General features: G+C 42.3%; 1 protein-coding gene across 1 annotated transcript in view; it reads left to right on the top strand.

The window, feature by feature from the left end:
- Positions 1-25,377, top strand: part of CUNH10orf67 (chromosome unknown C10orf67 homolog) — a 162,011-nt gene that overhangs the window by 30,853 nt on the left and 105,781 nt on the right.

Genomic DNA, 25,377 nt, shown 5'->3' on the forward strand with positions numbered 1-25,377 from the left:
TTCTCTTTCTTTTCCTTGACATTGACTTTTACAACAAATAACAACAAAGAAGGCAGTTGTCTTTCTAAATGTCCCATGTTCTGTATTTGTTAGTTTGCTTCTTCAAGGGACATGTCACTTGTTCCTCTGTTTTCCGTATTTCCTATAAAATTTAGCTCTAAAATCTTGATTAGATTCATGTTCATGTTTTACACATTTTGGCAAGAAGAGTTTATGGGCAGGGCTTATAAAAAGTAAACTTTTAATTGAAATGTAATTAAAAAGTTACACGACTCAGGTCATGATCTCACGGTTCGTGGGTTCAAGCCCCACACTGGGATCTGTGCTGACAGCCCAGAGCCTGGAGTCGGCTCCAGATTCTGTGTCTCTGCCCCAGGCATGTGCACGCACTCTGTCTCAAAAACAAACATTTAAAACAATTTTAAAATGTACCCAGATTATAAGTGTACAATTCAAATTTTTGTTTAAAAAATGAACATACCCAGATAATCATTTCCTAGATTGAGAATTAGGATGTTAAATCATCCCAACACTACCCAACACTACCCCGCCTCTCCAAAGAGTAACTTGATCTGACTTCTGTCACATAGATTTGCTTTGCTTGTGTTTGGACTTTAATGTAAATAAAACCGTACAACCCTCACTTCTTTGTGTCTGGTGTCTATCACTGGACCTTACATTTGTAAGGTTTCTCCATATTGCTTCACATAGCAACAGTCTGTTCTTTCTCATTGTTCTAGTATTCTCCTGTATGAATGTGTATAGTGGACCCATTCTGTTGTAGATGGACATTTGAATTGTTCCCAGTATTTGCCTGTTAAAGGTATGATGCTGCTATCAGCATTCTTGTCCATGTCTCTCCCTTTTTTTTTTTTAGATTTTATTTTCTTAATAAATTTTTTTAGTGTTTTATTTATTTCTGAAAGAGAGAGAGAGAGAAAGAGAGAGAGACAGCGTGAGCAGAGGAGGGGCAGAGAGAGTGGGAGACACAGAATCTGAAGCAGGCTCCAGGCTCTGAGCTGGCTGTCAGCACAGAGCCCGACGCGGGGCTTGAACCCATGAACCGCGAGATCATGACCTGAGCCAAAGTCGGACGCTCAACCGACTGAGCCACCCAGGTGCCCCTAAATTTTTTTTTAAGTAATCTGCATATGTGGGCTCGAACCTGCAACCCTGGGATCAAGAGACAGATGCTCTGTCAACTGAGCCAGCCAGGAGCCCCTCTTGTATATATCTTTTAACGCACATATGTGTGCATTTTTGTCAGGGATATACTGGAGTAGAATTGCTAGATCACAGACATAGGCACATTTTCAATCTTAGTAGATGCTGTTTTTGACGTTTGCTACTGTTTTTCTTTTTTTTTTTAATGTTTTTTTTATTTCTAGGAGAGAGAGAGAGAGACAGCGTGAGCAGGGGAGGGTCAGAGAGAGAGGGAGTCACAGACTGAAACAGGCTCCAGGCTCTGAGCTGACAGTCAGCACAGAGCCCGACGCGGGGCCCGAGCCCACGAACCGCGAGATCATGACCTAAGCGAAAGTCGGACGCTTAACCGACTAAGCCACCCAGGCGCCCCTGCTACTGTTTTTCTAAGTTACACCAAGTTCTACTCCCTTCAGAGATGTAGCAGTGTTCCAGCTGCTCCGCATTCTTACTTGGTTTTATTGCTCTTTTACATTTCAGCTCTTCCTGTGAGTGTGGAGTGGTATCTATTTGTGTCTGACGTGCATTTTTTTTTTTTTTTTAAGATTACTCAGGTGGCCGGGAGGAGAAAGGGTTATGGGAAGGCAAGGATGGAAACAAGAGCAGCAGAAGGCCATTTCAGTCGTCTTTGTAGGTGATGATGGTGGCTTGGAACAGGGCAGTAGCAATGGAGACAGAGGGAAGTGGATGAATGTGGGATATATTTTAGAGGTAGAGCCAATAAGAGTTGCCAATGGATTCAGTGTGCAAGGGCATCAACACTGAGAAATCATGGGGAGCTCTTAGCTTTGGGGCTTGAACGGCTGGTTGGATGGTTCACATGACCTTTTTTTGTTTTAATATTTATTTATTAATGAAGGCAGAGGTATGACCACAAGCTGAATCAAGGTGGAGGAAGTGAGAGAGAGAGAAGAGAAAATTGGAAAATACTGTGCTTTTAAAAAATATATTCTTTTGTTTTATTTTTTATTAAAAAAATTTTAATGTTTTATTTATTTCTGAGAGAGAGAGAGAGAGAGAGAGAGAGAGAGAGAGAGAAAGCATGAGCAGGGGAGGGTCAGAGAGAGGGAGATACAGAATCTGAAACAGGCTCCAGGCTCTGAGCTGGCTGTCAGCACAGAGCCCAACGTGGGGCTCGAACCCACGAACTGTGATATCATGACCTGAGCTGAAGTCGGACGCTTAACCGATTGAGCCACCGGGCGCCCCTATTTTTATGTTTTAAATCTGTTTTATGTTTTAAATCTTTTGGGTCTTATTTAACTTGCAGACGATTAACTTCTTACACATAGCTAGCTAGTTGGCGTAAATTTGATATAAACTACCTGACTATATAATTATCATTTTTAAATTCCCTTATTAAGTTTTGAATTGAAACAAAAGAATATTTATAAAATATAGTCACATGTGAAGTCATGACACAACAAATACCTATGTAACAACTGTTCTACTTAAGGAACAAGACATAACCAGTGTCTTTGATGACCACTATATATCTTTTCCCAGGCCCATCTCTCCTGCTCTTCATGCCCAGAGGTAACCATAATCTTAAATTTTGTGCTTAATAATCCCCCGCTTTTATACTTTGTACTTACATGTATATTTACAATGAATTGACCTACATTTTGAACTATGTATATATAATAATTGTGTGTTAGATATATAATAATATTGTAGGTATATATTCTTATACTTTTGTTCTAAAATTATGTTCCTGAGATTTCTACTTCTTGATATTTATAGCTATCATCCATTGATTGTCACTGCTACATGATAATCTATAACATAATACCACAATATTCTTATCTCTCATGGCAATACTTTTTGCTGTAATTATAGTCTTGTTTTTTAATTTTTTTAATGTTTATTTCTGAGAGACGAAAGAGACAGAGCATGAGCAGGGAAAGGGCAGAGAGAGGAGGAGTCACAGATCCTGAAGCAGGCTCCAGGCTCTGGGCTGTCAGCTCAGAGCCGGATGTGAGGCTTGAACTCAGAACCGCGAGATTATGACCCGAGCCGAAGTCAGCCACTTAACCGACTGAGCCACCCAGGCGCCAATATAGTCTTGTTTTTTTTTTTTTAAATCTTATACCATATCTGGTGCACATGTGCAAAAGGAGTGCTCTTAAAGTATATTCCTAAGAGTAGAATTCTTAGTTAGAATGTATGTGTATTTTCCTACTTTCTAGAAAATGCCAAATAGTCTTCTAAACTGATTGTACTAGGGGTACCTGGGTGGCTCAGTCAGTTAAGCATCCAGCTCTAGGTTTTTCAGCTCAGCTCATGATCTCATGGTTTGTGGATTCACCCCTGTAGGGCTCAGTGCTGACAGCTCAGGGCCTTGAGCCTGCTTCCAATCCTATCTCTCTCTCTCTCTCTCTCTCTCTCTCTCTCCCCCTTCCCTGCTTGCACTTTGTCTCTCTCAAAAATGAACATTAAAAGTATTAAAAGAATAAAAAATATAAAAAATAAACGGATTGTAATAAAAGACATTCCCTTTGGTGGTGTATAAAAATACTTCTACTTCTTCAGTGAGACTTGATAATTTTCATGACATTCAGTTTTCTTGTCCTGTGAAGTGCCTGTTTAAATTAAGTTTGTATTGGGGCGCCTGGGTGGCTTAGTCGGTTAAGCGTCCGACTTTCGTTTAGGTCATAATCTCGCGGTTCGTGGGTTCGAGCCCCGCGTCGGGCTCTGTGCTGACTGCCAGCTCAGAGCCTGGAGCCTGTTTTGGAGTCTGTGACTCCCTCTCTCTCTGACCCTCCCCTGCTCACACTGTCTCTCTCTCTCTCTCTCTTAGAAATAAATAAAACATTAAAAAAAATATTCAAAAAAAAATTAAGTTTGTATTGTTATTTGTTTTCTTATTGACTAATAGGAGTGTTTTGTTAAATTAAAAAATCAAACTACCAGCTATTTTTTACCAGCAAAAAATGGGTTTATTTAGGGATAGAGAATCACAATCTGGAGCAAACAAGCTATAGCAAAACCATAGGCAAGTCCACCCAACACAGGAGAGGCTACTCTTTTACAGAGGAAAGTGGGAAATTGGGAAGGCTACAGTAAACAGAAAACCCACGGGACTAAACTGAGAGTTCAGGTAGAGTATTGCTTTTCATTGGCTAAGTTGTGACGGTCTGTCATTGGCCAGACTGTTGCTTCGGTTGACGCTGGGGGGAGCCTTCCTTCCTTCTGCCAGGATAGTAACATAGTACCTGCCTACAAGGTCCCGCCTCTTCCTGTTGGATTTGCAATTGATGGGCACCACCGGTGAGGCAGGAGAACTATAGCACCCCCGCCTTCCATCCCCCAGGAACTTCCTGACTCCATTCTAATGAGATTTCCCTTTATTAATTTTCAGTTTTTAAAAACATTATGAATACTCATTTTTATTTGTTGTATGTGTTACAAATATCTTCTCTCACTTCTTTGTCTTTCCAACCTTTTTATGGTGTTTTTTGATGCCCCTCCCCCCCAATTTTTTATGACTGTAACCAAACTTTCTCCTTTCCTCGTTGTTTCCACATTCTATGTCTTGTTTTTTAAATGCTGCTACATCTTCTTTTTTTTAAAGGTTTTTTAAAAATATTTTTATTTATTTCTAGGAGAGAGAGAGAAAGAGAGAGAGAGAGCGTGAGCAGGGGAGGGTCAGAGAGAGAGGGAGTCACAGACTGAAGCAGGCTCCAGGCTCTGAGCTGGCAGTCAGCACAGAGCCCGAAGCGGGGCTCGAAACCACGAACCAAGAGATCATGAACTAAGCGAAAGTCGGAAGCTTAACCGACTAAGCCACCCAGGCGCCCCAAAATGCTGCTACATCTTAAAGTCTAAAAAATTTTATATTTTTGCCGTTTAGATTCAGGTGTTTAATCCACTGGAATTGATTTTTAGTATTAGTTTGAAAAGCAGGGATTCATTTTTCCCCCGTAAGTGATGCGGTTTGGCGGTGATGGGGATTCGGAGCTGATGGCCAAGAAAGAACTCTTGAAGAAATCTTTGGTGCAAAAAGTGGTTTTTTTGAAAGCACGAGGGCAGGACCCATGGACAGAAAGAGCTGCCCTGGGACCAGATGGTGAGACTGACTCTATACGTAGGTTTTGGGGGAGGTAAAGCCAAGGGGAAGTTTCCAAAGGAATTTTCATATGCTAAGGAAGACTCCCAGGATACTGGAAGCCCAGCTATTGTCAAGCTAAGATTGTTTTTCCATCCAGCAGAGCATTAGCATTAAGATTGTAGAGAGTCCTGGAGAAAGGCTTTACTCTGCCAGCCTCAAGTGTTTGTTAATGGGCTGCAGGTAATAAGGAAATTCAATTTTATATGCCATTTCCTTCTTGCCTTTGTTCTCACATCACTGTGGAAGGAGGAGGATGTTTCCAGGAAACTGAGTCCACGGGTTTCCGGAGATTTAGGCTATCGATAAGATTGCCTTTTTCTTGTAATTGACTGAAATATTTGTAAACCGATGGAGACTCCTGTCCTCCATGGCCGCGATCTCTGTCAGCTCACCGTTTGTTTTCTTTCCTTTCCTTTGTTCTGGGGCGGCCAGGAGTGCCTGAGGAAATATCACCCACGTTTCACCCTGGGTCGGGTGGGGGTCGGGGGTTGCGGGTCTTAGCTTGTGCTGTGCTCCCAGCTTGCCTTTGGCTCCTCCATCAGTACCACTAACATTTAGTATGTAATTTTAGATATTTGGTAAGATGTGGTATCTCATTTTCTTCTACAGAAATGGACTGAATGTTCTTGGCTCTATGTCCCTCCGTATATATTAATGTCATTATGACATACTGTACAAATAAACTTACTGAAAATTGTATTGGGTTTGCAGTAAAATTCTACATCATTTTGGAGGGAAATGTGTATTTTCCTATAGTTAGAATTCTTTTCCCCTCCTGACATCAAATTTGCAGACTTTTCCAACCACTTGACACCAACGGGATGCCACAGAAGAGGAACAACTTTTTTTTCTTTTTTTAATCCTCCAAGGTTCAAATGAGTGAGATGCAAAAATCAAACTGATATAAGACGGATTAGAGGCACCTGGGTGGTTCAGTCAGTTAAGCGTCTGACTCTTGATTTCGGTTCTGTTCATGATCTCCGTGGTTTGTGAGTTTGAGCCTGCATCTGGCTCTGCACTGACAGGATGGAGCCTGCTTAGGATTGTCCCTCTCCTGCTCTCTCTCTTTGCTCCCCCCTCCCCAGCTCCCACGTGTGCTCTCTCTCAAAAATAAATGAACGTTTAAAAAAAAAAAAAGAAGGCAGGTGTCTGGGTGACTCAATCGGTTAAAAGTCCGACTTGGCTCACTCAGGTCACAATCTCAGGGTCTGTGGGTTCGAACCCCGCGTTGGGCTCTGTGCTGACAGCTCAGAGCCTTAAGCCTGCTTTGGATTCTGTATCTCCCTCTCTCTCTGCCCCTCCCTCACTCACACTCTCTCAAAAATAAACATAAACAAAAAGATTAACAGGAGAGAAAAACAGATTTAATCAAATGCTCTGTGGTATGGAGGTGTTGGGGTTCGGCGTGAACGGTCAGGGAAGAATTCTTGAGATGTCTTCAGTGGTTTTATTAAAGCACAGGGACAGGACCCGTGGACAGGAAGAGCTGCACAGGGGCTGTGAGGGGTGGTGGCTAGGGATAGTGAAAGTCTCTAAGGACTTCTGGAAGCAAGGCTTCCAGGACCTTGATGGAGTAGCTATCGTTAGGGAAAGGTCGTTTACTACTGTCTAATAAAACCTTAGTCCTGAGCCCCTTCAGATACAGATCAGAGGCCCATATGCTTGGAGGATGATTGCTAACATATATCTTGGGAGGGTAGAGATAAAGGAAGTTTCCAAAGGAATTTCTATAGGTTAAAGGAGACTTCCAGGATTCTGGAAGTTGGGATAATGTTAAGCTAAGATTGCCTTTTGCCCTGAGCAAAGTATTAACATGGAGGCATTTGAGTCCTGGAGGAAGGTCACTCCGCCCTCTCCCGGACTTGTCAATAGGCTGTGAATCAGAAGGAAATTTGGTTTTTTTCCCCTTTGCCTTTGTTCCCCACATCACTAGGCATTCAAGTTCACAAAGAAATGTGGCTTAAAGAGGTAGCCAAGATTTGGGGGCCTTCTGACACCCCCCAAGGTAATAAAGAATGGAGAAGAGGCTAAACAAAAGAAAAGGGATTTGGGGCTTTTGAACGAGGAGGGTTGTAAAATGGCCTGGTGACTAGGCAGAGATGATAAACAAGGACCATTTAGTAAGACTGTCATACAGACTCAAGTCAATGTCTTCTCCATTCATCAGAGCTGCTGATAAGCGTCATCTTCCTGGTCCAGAAGTGGGAGACACCTTTCCACATGGAAATTTCCTTTATAAATGTAAATTGCCTTCACAAAGGGAGTTTTATGCAGCTTTTAGGGCTTTTCCTGCACGTGGTCCTCAATTGCCTTCAACTCATAATAATCCTGCCAAAAGGGCATATTCTGGGTACCTACATTGTCCAAAACTTAGGTTCAATTCTGGCGCCAACTTTCCATAACTAGTGCCCACCCCACAGGTAAAGGGTTCCATCCCACAATACTGTTCCTTTTCAGATGCCGGTCCCACGTTCCAGTACTTCTGACCCGCTGCCTATAAAGTTGGTGTTCCCCGCCCCGCCCTGTCCTGCCAAGGTTTGGTAATTTCGTAGAAGGACTCCCAGAACTCAGGAAAGCACCTTGCTTACAGTTACCATTTGATTATAAACGATACAACCCCAAAAGCCAAATGGGAAAGATGTGTAAGGAAGCATGCAAGTAACTTTTCTTCTTCCCTTCTAGGTTCTTGTTGAGCCCCTGGTCCCTCCCCCCCAACCCCCATAGTAAATGACAGATTAACGGAAGAAAAACAAACAGAAACTAATAACATGCATAACGACCGCGTCCATGAGAGGGGCCCGGGAAAACCTAGTAACTGCACAAACTGGCCCAAGCCACCACCTTCAACATGATGATCTCTGGGGGGCGCAGGTTCTGGGAAGTGATGAGGCAAAGCACAGTAGACAAGGCTCTGATTGTTATGCAGATTTCCATCTTTGTCTTGTCCATTGATAAGCATTTCCAAGGTTTGAGTCATCCTCTTTCTGGCCCTGAGGGAAGGCACCTTTACCGAGGAAAGATTGTCCTTGTACGTGTCCCTTTCATGTCTTCTCTGTCTAGTCCCTCGTACATGTTCTGACACAAGAGTAACTTCTCAATTTGAAAACTTCTCGTGTCTGCTGTTTTAAAGGCAATCAGCCTAAAAGATTCCTTATGCCAGAGAGGCATATTTTGGGGTGGCAGTTCGGCTCTCCTTAAGGTGCACAGCACAAGGTATGGGGGAGGGAAACGAAGCGTCCCAGCCTCCCAGCTTCTAGCTCTGTTCACCACCCCAACAAGTTCTCCCAATGCGCGTGTTTGGGTTTTTAATAGAGATCTCATCCTGTAGGCACGATTGAATAAATCAGCCCTTAACTCAATCTCCAGCCACTTCCCAGGGGTGGGAAGATAGAGCTGAAAGTTCTAAGCTTTTGATCAAGGCCTGGTCTTTCTGGTGACCAGCCTTCATTCTGAAGCTATTTAAGGGCCTCTCAAGAGTGGCCTCATTAGAACAACATGCTTCTGAGGCACCTGGGTGGCTCAGTTGGTTAAGCATCCGACTCTTGGTTTCAGCTCAGGTCATGATCTCACGGTTCATGAGTTTGAGTCCCGTGTCTGGCTCTGTGGTGACTGTGTGAAGCCTGTTTGGGATGCTCTCTCTCTCTCCCCCATCTCTCTCTGCTCCTCCCCAATTCTCACATGCTTCCTCTTTCAAAATAAATAAACTTGAAAAACAAAGCAAAACAAAAAAAACAACAGATATTCCAACCACTCTTACCAGAAATTTTAAGAGCTCTGTGCCAGGAACCATGGACAAAGACCAAATATCTTCCTACCATAATATCACGCCTAAATGGAGTAGCCCACTACTGTCCCTAATACAGTTCTCCATTTACTTAGCTTTTTTAATACTTTAAACTAAAATTTTACAATTATATTAAAAGGATGCCTACTAGTTTTGATGAGGGATGTGATAGGGAAAGATCTGTTATAAGATGGCCAACAGGACTGATAAGGAAATGCCTGTCCCCAGTCAAAGGCTCCCCTTTCCAGGTTCTTCTTCCCACCCTGCTTGTCTCACGCATTAATGAGGAATGCGGAAGTAAGAGGCTATAAATCATGCACTCTGCTGATGCTCTGGGCTCAGACCTCTGGAGAATGATCTCCTCTGAGCCCACCGGTGTAAATTAAACCTCCTCCCTTCCAAGATCTCTGAGTGCAGTTTGGTTCTTCTGCCAGGTGATCCAGACCAGATTCTGCAACAGACAGAAGCAGAAGGTGGTTTACCTTTAGCCTAGAAGGCTGACCTATGGCCTGCATATTTTCGAGAAGGATCAAGTATGTGCCAGTTGCTGCCTTCTTAGATGGTCTTGTGACTCGCTGTTAATCTCCCTGATAGTTAATATGGACTGAATGATAAGTACCAGAGAAATCCAGCAAAAAGTAGGTTACAGGTAGAAATTTGATGCAGACATTTGCGATCTAATATTCCCTGCACATGCTCTTCGCCTTGAGCACTAAGCATATAATCACCAGCTTCAGACAGCGAAAGTGCAGCCCTTTCTGCCCACGGGTCCTGGCCCCATGCTACTGAGAGGTAGCTGCACCAGACAAGGTCTCAAGAATTCTTTCCTGACCATTGTGCCCCATGACCCCACAGAACTTTTATGACGTTTATTCCAAATTAACTTCTCTTGAAGATACAGTAAATTACTTTTCAAAACTCCATTTTCTGACTATTTATTACTGGGATAGAGAAATGCAGTTGATTGTTAAGTGTTGATTTTGTAATGACTGTCATTACATTCTTTTTTTTTTTTTAATGTTTTTTATTTATTTCTAGGAGAGAGAGAGGGAGACAGCATGAGCAGGGGAGGGTCAGAGACAGAGGGAGTCACAGACTCTGAAATAGGCTTCAGGCTCTGAGCTGGCAGTCAGCACAGAGCCCGACGCAGGGCTTGAACCCACGAACCACGAGGGTGACCTAAGCAAAAGTCAGACGCTTAACCGACTAAGCCACCCAGGTGCCCCGACTGTCATTACATTCTTAAATGTATTGGGGCACCTGGGTGGCTCAGTCAATTAAGTGTCCAACTTTGGCTCAGGTCACGGCCTCACAGTTCATGAGTTTGAGCCCTGCGTCGGCTCTCTGCTGTCAGCGCAGAGCCTGCTTCAGATCCTGTCTCCCTCTCTCTCTATCTACCTCTTGCTCTCTCTCTCAAAAATAAACATTAAAAAATTCTTGAACTAATTTTAATAATTTATACAGTTTTCTGGACTTTGTATATAAACAGCTATATTCATTGAGAGGAATTACATATTTGTTACTATATTTTTCATCCTTACACCATTTCTTCATTAATTTGTTTATTTTTCCTTCCTGGTGGTGCAGCCAGTACAATGTTAATAAAAGTTAATAAAAGCAAGCATCCTTATTGTATATCTAATCTTATAGGAAATGAATCTAATGTTTCAACAGTATACATAATACTTTCTATATTACCAGGCTATTTTAAAGAGACTATTAAAAACCTCATGGATACATTCCAATTTTATAAAATGTGGGTTTTATGCATCTACTGCGAGGCTGTATGATTTTTCCCTTAATCTATTAATGCGATGAAATTAATTTAATTAATTTTTTTAAGTGTTAAGTCAACCTTACTTTATTTGTCTAAGTCCAGCTTGGCCATGATATGTCTTTTGGTAAAAAAATCATTGTTAGGATATTAATATTTTGCTTAGGGTATTTTATTTTATTTTATTTAATGTTTTTATTTATTTCTAGGAGAGAGAGAGACAGCGTGAGCAGGGGAGGGTCAGAGAGAGAGGGAGTCACAGACTGAAACAGGCTCCAGGCTCTGAGCTGGCAGTCAGCACAGAGCCCGATGCGGGGCTCGAACCCACGAACCGCGAGATCATGACCTAAGCGAAAGTCGGACGCTTAACCGACTAAGCCACCCAGGCGCCCCTTGCTTAGGGTATTTTAAATCTACATTCACCAGTGAAATAACCTGTACTTTTCTGGTTTTTGTATTGTCTGTGTTGGGTTTTGGAATTAAACTTATGCTAGCTTCACAGAATGAGTTCATTTTTTTAATGTCTTTTATTTATTTTTGAGAGTCAGAGAGAGAGAGCGTGAGCAGGAAAGGGCCAGAGAGAGGGAGACACAGAATCTGAAGCAGGCTCCAGGCTCTGAGCTAGCTGTCAGCACAGAGCCCGAGACCGGGCTCAAACCCGCGAACCACAAGATCACAACCTGAGCCAAAGTCAGATGCTTAATGGACTGAGCCACCCAGGCGCCCCACACAGAATGAGTTCAGAATGTTGTCTCCATTCAGTTAAGCATCCTACCACTGCTCAGGTCATGATCTCGTGGTTCGTGGGTTCAAGCTGTGCTGACAGCACGGAGCCTGGAGCCTGCTTCAGATTCTGTCACGCTCTCTCTCTCTCTCTCTCCTCTTCCCCCACTTGTGCTCTGTCTCTCTCTCTCTCTGTCTCTCTCAAAAAATGAATAAACATTAAAAAAATTTACACAATATAGAACTACCAGAAAAGCCAACTGGGCCTGGACAGATTGATTATTGACATCTTTTGGATTCCTCAATTTCCTTAATGATTAAAAGACTATCTGGTTTTCTATTCCTTTTGATTCAGATATAATGAGATATTTATTTAGGGCCTTGTCTATTTGATTTAAACTTAAAAATATGTTGGAATAAAGGCTTAACGTAGATTGTTCTCATATAAAAATTTTAATCCTATTGATTTATTTATTAATCCTATATTTTTAAGCCCCCTTTTTTTGTATACTGCTTTATCCATTTCACCGAGTTTTTAATATTATTTATAATGTTTTTTTTTTATGAGTAGGAATTGTATTTGACACTCTGGGCTTGATTATTGGTTATGTTTTTAGGGCCCTTGCTCTTTGCTGATAATTTTAGTCCATTATTTCTCTAAACATATTGAAATTTATTTGGTTTATAGTCTGTGTTTCACCGTTTCCATCATGGAGGGTCTGTAAGTACAGGCTGTCACATGTGATATGTCATTTACTTTTGGGTTTTATGATTTAAAAAAAATTTTTTAATGTTCATTTGTTTTTGATAGAACACAAGGCAGAGAGGGGCAGAGAGAGAGGGAGACACAGAATCTGAAGCAGGCTCCAGGCTCTCAGCTGTCAGCACACAGCCTGACACGGGGCTCAAACCCACAGACCATGAGATCACGACTTGAGCTGAAGTGGGTTGCCCAATCGACTGAGCCACCCAGGTTCCCCTGGGTTTTATGATTTTTGACTGTGAACTTATATTTCTTTGGGAATTCCTTGAGGCCTAGAACACAAGTAGTTTCTATAGAGAGGATTCGCATTTGCTTTTGTGAGATTCCTGGGTCTGTGAGCCCTTTCATCTGACTTTTGCTTAAGGCATTTTAGACCACCCAGATGTATGAATTAGTGCAGGTCATCTTTCATCTTGTGCTTATAAAACTGAGAAGAGATTTTCTTTCCCCCTTCTCTGCACTTGGAGCCAAGTTTCCAGACAGGACGCAATTTCACTTCTAGTTGAGTGGGAGGCGGTACAGAGTTCAAGGTGGTTCTGGTTTGTTCTCAAACGGAGGGAGTGGCCCTTTGGTGTCTCCATCTTAATGAGGTGGTGTCCTGTTATTTGGAATGACGACTTTGAGGAGGACCTATGAGATGTCTCTTCTGTGTCCTGCACAGAGGTGTAAACTGAAGTTCATGTTCACCTGGTTTAGTAATTCCCTAGCGTGAATGCCAGCTTCAGTGTTTTGTATACTTCTCAGGATTTTTGTATTCATTTTCTTTCGGCCTAAGTATTCCTTACTTTGTCAGCTTCTAGATGCATTTCACCTATCTTTTCCAAAATTTTTGTTGTTTACAGTAGGAGAGTAAGTCAGAACCCTATGATTCTTTTGAACATGCTTTCCTAATCTTCTGTGTCTTCAACAATTTCTAGGACACTGATATACTTCAAGTGTGTATCAAATGCTCAAAAACTATGGCATAATGGGGAGCTTGGCTGTCTCAGTTGGAAGAACGTGTGACTCTTGATCTTGGCGTTGTGAGTTTGAGCCCCACATTGGGCAAAGAGATTAATAAAAATAAATAAATAAACTTAAAAAAAATAGCAGAATAAGTGAATATCACTCTTTATATATACTTCCTGTATTTCTAAAAGTAGAAAGCCCTGAAATTATCAAATGCTTTATATTCATTAGTTTTTCATAAAGACATCTTGATTAAGTGTATTTAGGCAACAGTATTAATTGTAGTCAGTTGGTTTATCTAATTAAAGATTTATTTTGATGATATAAAAGTGCTTATCTGAATCTTCCCTTTGGCTTGTTGTCATCGCTTTGATCCATGACCTAAGTAGTCTTCCTAATCCTGGCCAGCCAGTTTGTTAAGGCTCAGTCATAAGAAAATACCGAAGAGTATTGGACAAAACACCAACCAAAGTTAAACACTCTGGTTAAGGGGTAACTTTAGTTAAGTATAAATGACTCTGCTGCCCTCTGGAGGCCAGTTAAGGATACGGGTACATTCCCTTTTCCGCTAAGGAGCAAGTTTTTAAATCTAACTTTTGAAACAATCTCTTGTGTGGTATTATAGTACCTTATTTTGCGGAAACAGGAACATATTTTTCTAACACTTAGACCTTATTTACTTATTTTTGGTTTTGGAAATGTATGAGCTCAGATTCAGATAAGAAAACAAACTAGGTATTTCAAACACATAGGGATTTAATGAAGGGATTTCTAATGAAGGGATTTAGGAGCTTATAAAACCCTTACACAAGTCAAGGAGACTGTCACTAGCTTTTGAATGAACAAGAAAATTTTCCATTGCTTTTTTATTCCTTCAGGTAAACTTTAAAATAATTTTGTTTACTGCCACTCCAAAATGGCCTCTCATGGCATTTTTATTAAAATTGAACTGGGTGGAAAATTATTCATGAATTTTGAAAGAAATCTGTAACATGATATTCAGTCTTCCTATTCAAGAATATCTCTTGATTCATTTATGTCTTACTTTATGTATCTTAATAAAGTTTTACAGTTTTATTTGTGCAGGTTGTATCTCTTTCTCATATAACCAAGTTATTCCTAAGTATTATGTTTTATGTCTATAGAATATGGAATCTCTTTGTCATATTTTAAGAGTATTTTGGTATGCATGGAGTCTGTTGATTTTGTTTTTAAGTTTTCAATTTTTAAAAAAAATTTTTTAATGTTTTATTTATTTCTAGGAGAGAGAGAGAGACAGCGTGAGCAGGGGAGGGTCAGAGAGAGAGGGAGACACAGAATCTGAAGCAGGCTCCAGGCTCTGAGCTGGCAGTCAGCACAGAGCCCGATGCGGGGCTCGAACCCACGAACCGTGAGATCATGACCTAAGCGAAAGTCGGACGCTTAACCGACTAAGCCACCCAGACGCCCCAAGTTTTTAATTTTTTTAAGTAATCACGACACCCAATGTGGGGCTCAAACTCACAATCAAGAGTCGCCATTCCTCTGACTGAGCCAGCCAGGCACCCCAATCAGCTTTACCAAGGCGTAATTTACATAGCATAAAATTGATTCATTTAAGGCATACAGTTCACTGATTTCTAGTATATTTACAGAGTCATGCAGCCATCACCATAATCTAATTTTAAAACATTTTTATCACCTCCAAGAGAAAAATTGTACCCATTAGCAGTCAGCCTCTATTCCTCCCTTCCCCTTTCTTCCTCTCCACTCCAAACCTCTGGCAACTGCAAATCTATTTTCTGTCCCTACATCCTGTCCCTATTCTGAACATCCCATGTAAATGGGAGTACAGCATGTGTTGTTGTGTGATTGGTTTCTTTCAGTTCACCAACATGTTTTGATGTGGAACCATTGAATTTATAAATACTGTACCCAACCACTTTGTTGATAGATTTCCAAATGTGGAATTATCAATTATCAGATCTCTCTCTCTTTTTTTTTAGTTGAAGTATACTCGGCATATAACGTTATATTAATTTCAGGTGTGCAACCTAATGATTCAGGACTTGTGTATATCGTGAAATGATCACCACCGTAAGTCACGCTAACACCTATCACCACTCGTCGTGACAGTATTTTTCTTGTGACAAGAGCTTTTAAGATTTCTTCTCTTAGCAACTTTCAAATGTACAATAGAGCATTGTTAACTGTAGTCACTGTCCTGTACGATACGTCCTCATGACTTACTTATTTTATAACTGGAAGTTTGTACCTTTTGACCCCCCCTTCCCTCATTCCACCCACTCCCTACACCTCACCTGTGGCAACCACCAATCTGTTCTCTGTATCTATGAGTTCAGTTTTCTTTTCCTGTCTTTCTTTTCTTAAGATCCCACATGTAAGTGAGCTCATATGGTATTTGTCTTTCTCTGGCTTGTTTCACTTACCGTAATGCCCTCAAAGTCCATCCATGGGGTTGCAGATGGAAAGATTTTATTCTTTCCCATGCCTGAATAGTATTTTATTAAATAAATAAATATGTATATATATTATATATAATCACATTTTACTTTTTAATTTTTTAATGTTTATTTTTGAGAGAGAGAGCCAGCATGAGTGGGAGGAGGGGTAGAAAGAGGGGGACAGAAGATCCGAAGCAGGCTCCATGCTGAGAGCAGCAAGCCCAATGCAGGGCTCGAACCCACGAACCATGAGATCATGACCTGAGCTGGACTAAGATTTGGATGCATAACCGACTGAGCCACTCAGGCGCCCCTTGCATTTTCTTTATCCATTCATACATCAGTGGACACTTGGGTTGTCTCCATGTCTTGGCTATTGTGACCAATCGTGCAGTGAACATGGAGTACACATATCTTTTTGGATTTGTGGTATTGTTTCTTTCAGCTAAATACCCAGAAGTGGAATTGCTGGATTATATGGTAGTTCTATTTTCAATTTTTCGAGGAACCTCCATACTGTTGTCCAGAGTCGCTGCACCAGTTTGCATTCCCACCAGCAGTGCATGAGGGTTCTCTTTCCTCCACATCCTCACCAACACTTGTTCTTTCTTGTCTCTTTGATACCGGCCATTCTAACAGATATGAGGTGAAATTTCGTTTTGGTTTTGATTTACGTTTCCCTGGATGAGTAGTGATGTTTCACGTACCTGTTGGTCATTTGTGTTTCTTCTTTGGAAAGATGTCTGTTTAGAACCCGCGTCCATTTTTTGAATTGGATGTGTTTTTGCTACTGAGTTACATGAATTCTTCATATATTTTGGATAGTAACCCCTTGTCAGATACATGATTTGAAAATCTTTTCTCCCATTCAGGAGGCTGCCTTTCCATTTTGTTGATGGTTTCCTTTGCTATTCAAAAGCGTTTTAGTTTGATGTAGTCCCACCTGTTTAATTTTGCCTTTGCTTTTGGTGTTAAGTCCAAAAAAATCATCCCCAAGACCAGAGTCAAGGAGCTTCCTGCATGTTTTCTTCTAACAGTTTTATGATTTCAGGTCTTAATCTCAAGTTTTACCAGACATTTTAACAGGTTTTGGTTGATTCATTTGTATTTCCTATGTACAGATACCTAACTGAAAATGATAATATTCATGTCTTAATTTCTCAGTGGTATTTCTCAGAGATATCTATCTCTTTTCTACACTAGACAGACAATGAGAAATATTAAATAATAATCAAGATAGTGATCATTCTTTTGTTATTACTGAATTTGATAGGAATCCATCAATAACTCATCATTAAGTGTAATAATGGCTTTTTGATTGGCATAATTTATTGACTCCATCCCTTGATAGAGCAGCTGGATGGAAAGAATAAGACTAGTTGTCTTTTGGGATAGGTTGGTGGTAGAAATGTAATTAGCCTATAGTCTTAGTGCATAGAGCAAGCAAATAAACATAGAATATGTTTGTGGGAGAAGACTAAAATTGCGCCAGAAAAGTAGGTCAATAAAGGGCTAATAAAGCCAGAGAGACTGGGTATTGGATGTTAGGTACATATAAGTGAAATGGGGATCAGGACACAAGAGAAGGTTAACATAAGAAAAAGAGGCTAGAAAGGATGAAACCGGTGAACTAACTCCTGAGGCTGGGTTCCTATATGACCCTGGAACAGTATTGCCTGAATTAATCAGGCCGCTTTACAGCAGCCCATGTGGGGTAGATCCTGTTCCTCATCCCTGAGGAGGGAGGGATCGATTGTTTCTCTGCCTTGCCAGGTGGAAGAATTGAGTGCACACTGTAAGGAGAGAAATGGTTTGGGGACACTTCTTTGGGCACGAATGCATCAAGAAAGCCAGTAACCAGCCTTACACCCCATGGGATGAATGTAGCTCCTGGCAAAGAGGCGAGTCCTGTGACTTTTGTGAGGCCAAAGAGTCAGAATCAACCTAAGAAATGCTTCTTTGCAGAGAAGCATCAAGGTGAGGTTCAAATGAAGGCTGGCAGCCTGGTGGAGGTGATTCTCAGTTCAGACCCCTCAGCCCAGAAGATCTATTCTTTGGCTTTCCAGTTCAGAATATGCTCACTTCCTGTGCCTTCCTGCGTGAACTTGGATGCTTTTTGAGATGATGGTCTGTCAGGTCTTTTAAGGAGAATTTTAGAAATTATGAAGCTCTATTCTTTTCTCCATCTACACCAGATGTTTCTTATGCAAAGGGTAACTTGTGACCGGGCCAGAACTGTGCAGAGCAGGCCCTGTGAAGATGTAGAGGAGTGCTGGCATGTTCTCGCTGGACTCTTCCTACAGGATCAACTCTGGGTGACAGGGTATTGTTCAAAAGTATTAGACACATTCACACCCCCAGCGTGCTTAAAATAGAACCGTGAGAATTTCATTTCCTCAGGTGCCTGGGTGGCTCAGTCGGGTAAGCCACCAAGTCTTGGTTTTGGCTCAGGTCATGATCTCACGGTTCATGAGTTCAAGCCCTGCATCGGGCCCCGTGCTGGCAGTGCAGAGCCTGCTTGGGATTCTCTCTCCTCCCTCTCTCTTTCTCCCTCCCTAGTGCGTGCTCCCTCTCTAAATAAATAAACATTTAAAACAAAAAGAATTTCATTTCTTCAAATCAAAGCACCACCCTCTCCTTTACCACCAGAGGAGTGAGGAAGAAGTCATGACCCTTGTAGTGGGTGTTCTGTTTTCTGTGAGAAAACTCTGGGGTGGACAATGGACCCTTGAGGGGAGTTTGGGGGAGAAGAGGGAGCATGGAGAGATGTTTCAGTCAAGAAAAGGATACAGGGGTGTAGAGAGAGCCCCGGATAAGCTTTGTCTCCACCCACCGTCCTGCTTAACAGCTGCTCTAAGGGAGCCTCACGTGGCCAGGGGCTGCAGGTGGTGGTGGTGGGCCTTAGTCACTCCACGGAAACAGAAGTCATGATGCTTGGGGAGACATCCTCATTTTCTCCAGGCCAATAATGAATGATAATGAAAGCAGTTATCACGTATCACATTATTTACTATGGCCCAGGCACCGTGCAAAGTGCTTCACAAGCAGTGTCGTTATTTATTATGTTTCTTTTTTTTAATGTTTATTTATTTTTGAGAGGGGGGAGGGGCAGAGAGAGAGGGGGAGACACAGAATCCGAAGCAGGCTCTAGGCTCCGAGCTGTCAGCACAGAGCTCAAACTGACTCAGGGCTCAAACTGACAAACCATGAGATCATGACCTGGGCCGAAGTCAGATGCTTAACTGACTGAGTGATTTGGGCACCTCATTCTTTATTATATTTCTACAGAAAGACAAAAGAGACTAGAGTTGAATTCAGATGGATTAGAGAAAAATGCAAAGTTATGAAAATGTGTATTTATTTATTTTGAAAGAGAGAGAGAACTGGCGTGTGTGCCTGCATGAGGGAGGGGCAGAGAGAGGGAGAGAGAGAGAATCCCAAGTAGGCCCCATGCTTAGCGTGGAGCCTGATGTGGGGCTCAGTCTCACAAACCATGAGATGAAGACCTGAGCCAAAATGAAGACTGGGGTCTTCACCACCTGAGCTGCCCAGGTGCCCTGAAAAATGTAAATTTGTTTTTATTTCAATGACTTGCTTTTTAGTGCAGCTGTAAGTGGCATCAGGAAGGAAAGGTGGATGCAATTAACTTCTCTTCCAGCTGTTCTCACACAGTTGGAGGAAACGCCGATGTCACTTCTTCTCCCCTCTGGCCGAGTCACCAGCTCCTTAACTCATCTTCACAGGGAGAGAATTCCGGACTCCTCAGCATCCTGCTCACCTTCTTAAAATGTTCTGTGGTGTCTTAGCACCCTCATACCATGTGGGATAATATATGTAATCAAAACCACCAAGGGAAGGGTGGTGATGGGCATGGAGGAGGGCACTTGTGGGGATGAGCACTGGGTGTTATATGGAAACCAACTTGACAATAAACTATTAAAAAAAAAACCAAAAACACCAGGAGTGTTGTCCTGGTGACTCTGCGAAAACTTAAATCCTTGGAGCCCAAAGAAAAGTTAGCATTCCTTATTCTAATGACTGGCCACAGGGGGCAGATGCTTAAAGCTGACCTCTGGCTTGTATTTTTTTATATTTTATTATATATTTTTATTTTATAAAACATTTTTGTTTTATGGAAATAATAATATTTATTTTAGAATATATTATTTATTTTAGAATATATTAGAATAATATTTATTTTAGAATATATTAGAATTCATAGATTTTTTTCAGTTTCTTTGAGCTATAACTGACATACAGCTCTCTGTAAGTTTAAGGCGTGCAGCACAGCAGCCTGACTTACCTATATTGCGAAATGATTACCATGATATGTTTAGTTAACATACAGCTCGCTAGTTACAAACACTATTTTTTCCTCGTGATGAGAACTTACAGGATCTATTCTCTTAACAACTTTCAAATATACTGTAAGGTAGGGTTCACTCTAGTCTTCACATTATACATTATGTTCCCAGAGTTTATTTATCTTACAGCTGGAAGTTTGTGCCCTTTGACTACCTTTATCCACTTCACCCACCCCTGCCGCTCATAAATATGTTTCAAGTAGTGAACTGAATATATGCTATATTTTAAATACATATTTATTTATAACATATAAATATAACATATAAATATATGTTATGAACATATACAAAACAACACATAAAAGCACAAATGCATAAAAGGTAAACATTAAACTCATAGTTTAGCAGGTAAAATAATTTAGCTCAAAAAATAAACTCTACAACATGGGGCAGAAGAAAATGTAATCAAAGTCTTTAAAAAAAAAAACGCTGAGATCTTAAAAAAAAGAAAGGTGATACTTGTTTTATCATTAAGTCAGAGAAGATTTCTCTTTTTTTATTTTATTATTTTTTTAAATGTTTTTATTTATTTCTGAGACAGAGTGAGCAGGGAAGGGTCAGAGAGGGGGAGACACAGAATCAGAAGCAGACTCCAGGCTCTGAGCTAGCTGTCAGCACTGAGCCCGATGCGGGGCTCGAACCCACAAACTGTGAGATCATGACCTGAGCCGAAGCCAGACACTTTAACCAACTGAGCCACCCAGGTGTCCCTCTTTTTTTTTTTTTTTTTTAATGTTATTTATTTTTGGAAGAGAGAGATGAACTGTGAGTGAAGGAGGGGTAGAGAGAGAGGCAAACAGAATCTGAAGCAAGTTCCAGGTTCTGAGCTGCCAGCACCCAGCCCGACAGGGGGGCTTGAACTCACGAACTGTGAGATCACAACCTGAGCAGAAGTCCAACACTCAACCGACTGAGCCACCCAGGCGCCCTGCCAGAGAAGATTTCTGTGCAGTTTTCTCCCTTCCCAGACATCTCTTCCTGATTGTCATTAGTTGGGAGAATGGAAAATCGCTGTAAGTGAACTTTGCGTATTTTCCCAAGACGTCTTCACCATCACGTAATCATCTTCGCTGACTCGGAAGAGATCACTGCCAACAGCTCATAATCCATTTTGCAGAACTGCGGCCCTTGTATGGATAGCAGGTAGCAGTGTTTCTTCCAAGGAAAGCGTTTTGGGTTTGTCTTCATTACTTTGTCATATAGAGATGAAAATTTGATGAAGAATTCCCCAAATCCATTTCAAGGTGGTAAAACAGTGTATTTGTTACAAAGATAAAATGTTAACATTGTTTTTAAAAGTCTTTGAACTGGGACCTCTTAAACATGGGAGAAGTAGATGGGGCACCTGGGGGGCTCAGTCGGTTAAGCGCCTGACTTCAGCTCAGGTCATGACCCCCCAGTTCATGGGTTTGAACCCCACATTGGGGTCTGTGCTGACAGCTCAGAGCCTGGAGCCTGCTTCGGATTCCGTGTCTCCGTCTCTCTCTGCCCCTCCCCTGCTTGTGCTCCATCTCTCTCTGTCTCTCAAAAATGAATAAACATTAAAAAAAATTTTTTAAAGATGGGAGAAGTAAAGAAGAAGCATATCTAATGAGGGCACTCATTTTAGATCCCAAATTTTAATGCAGCAAATACTGTCCAGGTGTTAACTGATTTTTATCTCAGATTTAAAAAAACAAAAATCCTAATCACAGTATGTTGCAATAAAATACCAACATGTTGGTATTTGGAGGGGACTGAATTTCTGGACTCTGACTGATGAAACCAAGACCGGCCTCTGCCAAGGGCAGGGTGCCTTTCCTTGGATTGTGAGGAATGCCTTCGCTGGAGCACAGCTAATGGCCTGAAAGAAGCTTTATGCTGGGGAGATGTGGGAAAGAATACTGTGTAGCTGAAATGGCAAAACAACTAAAAGGAAAGAAAAGAGTTCCAAAATGAAGTCCCTGCAGACTCACCTCCTGGCAAGCTATACAATGTATCAACACAAGCTATGTAATGTATCATCCCCAGCTGGGAAGCCAGCAGCCACTTCTTGTGCCCGACACCCACAGTCCATGTGTTCCCACCTTGTGTGATCACCCTCCTCGTCTCTTTAGGAGAGGGCTGGCTGTGGGCCTTGCTTCCAACCGGTAGCAGCAAAGGTGCCCGGATGATTTTGTCCCACAAGGTGTAGCTCCTGTCTTACGGAGTCTCTCTCTCCTTTGCTGTCTTGGAGGAAGCAAAAGGCCATGTTGGGGAGCCCTGACACGTGGAAGTCAATAACCGCAGGCAGCCTTGAACGGAGGGAAAACCTCTGGCTGACAGTCAGCAAGCAACTGAAGCCCTAAGGCCTCCAGGTACAAGGATGTGAATCCTTCCAACAACCTGAAAGAAAGTGAAAGCAGGTCCTTTCCCAGTCGAGCCTCCAACAAGACACTAGGATTGCAGCCGCACAGCCCCTCCACAGAGGATCCACTTAAGCTGTGCCTGAATTCCTAACCTGCAGACACTGTGAGACAATGCATGTGTGTTTTAAGCCACTCAGTTCGTGGTAGAACTGTACGTTTGTGACACAGCATGGATAAAAAATACACGCTAATTTTCAGTGAGCCGTCACCTTCTTCTAGTTTTTTATTTCCTACATCCATCCCTGTGATCTTGCCACGAAACTAGCTCAGGCTGTCAGCATTGTGTGCCTGGCCTGTGGCGGCTCTCCCCTTATCCCATCTGGTCTCCATAGGTCTTTATCTGCCCAGACAAGTGAGTGGCGTTTCAAAACATAAATCCCTTCACATCTGGCCCTTGTTTGAAACCCTTCAGTGTCTTCTCCATACCTGTAAGATAATGTCTCAGCCTGGTGCCGGCCCTTACGTTTCTTCACTCTTATCTCCTTCCACTTCTTGGAAAGCTTTACCCTCCAACAATCCTGAGCTACTTGCAGTCACTTGCCTCCTTCTGCACATCTCAAGTCATTAGTCACCACCCTGGAATTTTCACATAGTGTCCCTTCTTGCTGGAATGATCTTTCTCTCCTTGATAATGGACACACTGAATTGTATCACAATTACCCACTTGTGGATTGTTCTGTACTCTAGATCCTTTGTTCCTGTGGACCGGGGGACTACGCTGCGTTCATCTTTGTACTTTGCACTTAGCAGAGAGTCTGACACATCATAGCTGTTCAACAAATGTTTATTGAATAAAGGCCCAAATATAACCAAGACAGGTACCAAAGAACTTGACCTACGTCATGCTCCTGGAAGTAGATCATGAGTTCTTAGTAAAGATGTCCTAGATCATGGCTGTGCATGATGCTGAGGGCTTAAAATGTTCTTTCACTCAATGATTGATTCATTCACCCATTGTCTGATTTTGTAGCAGAGACAAAAGCAATTCTGGCACTAAGGTTGTTCATAATCTAGTAGACCTGAGAGATAGGAAGGAAGGAAGGAAGGAAGGAAGGAAGGAAGGAAGGAAGAAAAGAACACTCAGCCATTACAATCCATAATCGAGGTTTTCACCTGATGGGTGCCCAATTCTTCTGAGTGGTTTGGAGCAAGGAAAAGGAAAATTTTTAGGGCAGGGGGATTTCTGAGCGAAGCCTCGAAGGATGGTGAATTTTTGGCAAGCCTGGGGGAGATGAGAGGAATCAGGGACGTGGCCCATTTCATGGAACAGAGGCATTAAGGTGCACAGAAGTCAGGGAGCTGCAGGTGTTTGGTGAGACAGGACTGGAGAGAATGAGTGGTGAGAGGCGATGCAGGGAAGCGAAGCCAAGGAATCAGTACTTTATTTCCAAGACGTCAAAGAATCGTTGTCGAATTCCGAGCAGTTCTCATGACGTGCTTAGACTTCCCACCTTGAAAGATAAAGACTATTGCTGGGTGTATGCTTGATCAGTAATACCGCTCCTCCCCTCTCAGGTTCTGGGCAAGTTGAAAAAGAAAGGCAGGGAGCCAACAGATGGAGATCGTCTGCTTTACTGATGAGGCGGCTGCCGCGTGCGAAGTCTCAGAATTTGGCAGACGCGACTCTCATCACAGTCTGCGCTGGGCTGGGCGGGGCTCTTCCTTCCAGAGCAGAGCATAAGCTCCTGCAGCGTTTGCCCCACAGAGAAGGCGAGAAGGAGGGAGATGACCAAAGCAGGGCCGACTTCCTCTTCCAAGGTCATAACCAAGAGGAGGATATCACTCCCCATAAAAAAAAAAGGGTGGGGGGAGAGAAAAACATTCCCTGGATGTTTCTTTTTCTTTTAACACATTGATCTTAACCCTTTAGCCTGTGATCTATTGGCCGTGTTTCTGAGCCTCGGGGGAGAGGAGCGCCCTGCTGCCATCTTTGTGATGCTGCCCCCCCAGGACCAAGCACTGCTCTGCAGAGGGAGGGGTCCTTGAGAATGCTGGCGCCCTTGAAGTTTTGGCGTCCAGCTAGAAGGGAGCATTATCGACATTTAGCTGCAAAGTGACTATGTATCTAATACTGAGACTTCATCTTCCAGTCTGTTTCTCACCCCTGGTTACAGCCAGCTGTGTTGCTCCAAACTGCCGGTCAAGAGGCTTTGCCCATGAGACCAAACGACATCATAAAGTCATTCTAATAATAAAAAGCCGACAGTTATGCCAAGGACTTGAATAACAGGCTCTTCTCACTTTCAAATGCTGAAGGAGAAATTAAAATACAATTATTAACTCTTTGCGCAAGACCAGAGGAATGGAAGTCCTCAATAAAATTTTCTTGCCATCGTGAATTAGAAGTCCGAAGACATGCTTCTGCTGTCTCCGTCCCATCGCCTGCATCGGAGCCAAGCTCTTGGTGGCACAGTGTGGTCAGGACATGGGTTCCGTGAAGGGAGGGTTGAGCAAACGCATCAGTGCCTCAAGCATCATGGGAGCCAGCCTTCTCGCCACCAGAGAAAGGGTTAAGCTATGGAAAGGAGACAGGCTGTAATAAACACCATGGCAGTGGATCGCAATTGAAGGTGTTGGTGGGAATTTATGGTCTTTAGATGAGATAGTCTATTAGGATTCTCCAGAAAAAAACAGAACCAATGTGTAGAGAGAGAAAGGGAGGAAGAGAGAGGTTGATTTTAAGGAATTGGGGCACATGGCTGTGGGGGCTGACAAGTCTGAAATCTGCAAGGTAGGCTAGCAGGCCAGAGATTCGGGGAGGAGCTGGGGTTTTGGACAGTCCAGGTCCAAAAAAGTCTGCTGACAAAATCCCCTCTTCCTCTGGGAACTCAGTCTTTTCTCTGAAGACCTTCAACTGATTGGACGAGGCCAACCCA

Source organism: Hyaena hyaena, unplaced genomic scaffold, assembly GCF_003009895.1.
Source record: "Hyaena hyaena isolate Hyena2069 unplaced genomic scaffold, ASM300989v1 scaffold_72, whole genome shotgun sequence".
Taxonomy (NCBI): domain Eukaryota; kingdom Metazoa; phylum Chordata; class Mammalia; order Carnivora; family Hyaenidae; genus Hyaena; species Hyaena hyaena.